Below are 1,440 nucleotides of genomic sequence, written 5' to 3'. Positions count from 1 at the left end.
CACTATAAAAAAATTTTGACAGCTTTAGAACACATATATGCATCATTGAATCACTATGAATTTTTTTTGATAACGTTAGAACACATATATCCAAGATTGGATCACTATGAATTTTTTTGGACAGCTTTAGAACACGTATATGCTTGATTGAGTCACTATAATTTTTTTTAGATAACCTTAGAACATGTATATGAAAGATTGAATGACTATGAATTTTTGTTGACAGCCTTAAAACACATATATGCATGATTGAATCACTATGGTTTTTTTTTTATAGCCTTAAAACACATATATACATCATTATATCACTATAAAAAATTATTTGACAACTTAAGAAAACATATATGCATGATTGAATCACTATCAAATTTTTTTGATAACGTTAGAACACATATATGCATGATTGAATCACTATAATTTTTTTTTTGACAGCTTTAGAACACACATATGCATGATTGAAGCACTATGAAATTTTGTTGACAACCTTATAACACATATGTGCATGATTGAATCACTATGAAATTTTTTTGACAACCTTCGAACACAAATATGCATCATTGAATCACTATAATTTTTTTTGACAATGTTTGAACACATATATGCATGATTGAATCACTATGAAATTTTGTTGACCACATTAGAACACATATATGCGTGATTGAATCACTATGAAATTTTTTTGACTGCATTAGAACACATATATGAAAGATTGGATCTCTATGAGTTTTTTTGACAACCTTAGAACACCTGCACGTTTGAGTCACTATGAATTTTTTTTATAGCCTTATAACACATATACGCTTTATTGAATCACTATGAATCTTTTTTGACAACCTTAGAACACATATATTCATGATTGAATAACTTTGATTTTTTTTTGAGAAAAAAAATAGAACACATATATGCATGATTTAATCACTATTAATTTTTTTTACAACCTTAGAATGCATATATGCATGATTGAATCACTATGCAATTTGTTTGACAGCATAAGAACACATATATGCATGGTTGAATCACTATGATATTTTTTTGACAACCTTAGAACACATATATACATGATTGAATCACTATAAATTATTTTTTGACAATCCTAAAGCACATATATGCTTGAATGAAATCACTATGAATTTTTTTTTATAGCCTTAGAATGCATATATGCATGATTTTATCATTATGATTTTTTTTTGAAAGATTTAGAACACATATGCTTGATTGAATCACTATAAATTTTTTTTGACAGCTTTAGAGCACATATATATATGATGAAATCACTATGAAAATTTTTTGACACCTTTGGAACACACATATGCATGATTGAATCACTATGATTTTTTTTTGAAAAAATTAAAACACATATATGCACCATTGAATCACAATAAAACTTTCTTGACAACTTTAGAACATATATATCCATGATTCAGTCACTATGAATTTTTT

Source organism: Nuphar pumila, chromosome 11 (assembly GCF_984573655.1).
Source record: "Nuphar pumila chromosome 11, dmNupPumi1.hap1.1, whole genome shotgun sequence".
Lineage (NCBI taxonomy): Eukaryota > Viridiplantae > Streptophyta > Magnoliopsida > Nymphaeales > Nymphaeaceae > Nuphar > Nuphar pumila.
The sequence above is the reverse complement of the archived record's forward strand: the minus strand, read 5'-3'. Positions refer to the sequence as shown.